This window comes from Tursiops truncatus, chromosome 15 (assembly GCF_011762595.2).
Source record: "Tursiops truncatus isolate mTurTru1 chromosome 15, mTurTru1.mat.Y, whole genome shotgun sequence".
NCBI classification, from domain to species: Eukaryota; Metazoa; Chordata; class Mammalia; order Artiodactyla; family Delphinidae; genus Tursiops; species Tursiops truncatus.
Window position 1 is genome coordinate 15,398,374 of NC_047048.1, and position 460 is coordinate 15,398,833.

The following is a 460-nucleotide window of genomic DNA, read 5'->3' on the forward strand; positions in this document are numbered from 1 at the left end:
TACCTGAGTGGAAAGTTATTATTAAAAGATGTTGATTCTCCAGTTTAATCCTTAAGTTCATTGCCATCCAAAAGAATTTTTTAACAAAACTTGAAAATCCTAAATTCCTGTGCAATATATATATGTAAAAACAGTGGAGGGGACTTCCCTGGTGGTCCAATGGTTAAGACTCCGTGCTCTCAATGCAGGGGGCCCAGGTTCGATCCCTGGTCAGGGAACTAGATCCCATATGCCGCAGCTAAGAGCCCGCATGCCGCAGCTAAGACCCAGCACAGCCAAATACATAAATTAATAAATATTTTTAAAAAACCAACAACAGTGAAGCTGTCAGGACTTCCCTGGCGGTCCAGTGGTTAAAACTCCGTGCTTCCACTGCAGGGGGCAAGGGTTCGATCCTTGGTCAGGGAACTAAGATCCTGCATGCTGTGTTGCTCAAAACAAAAACAAAAAAAACGGTGGA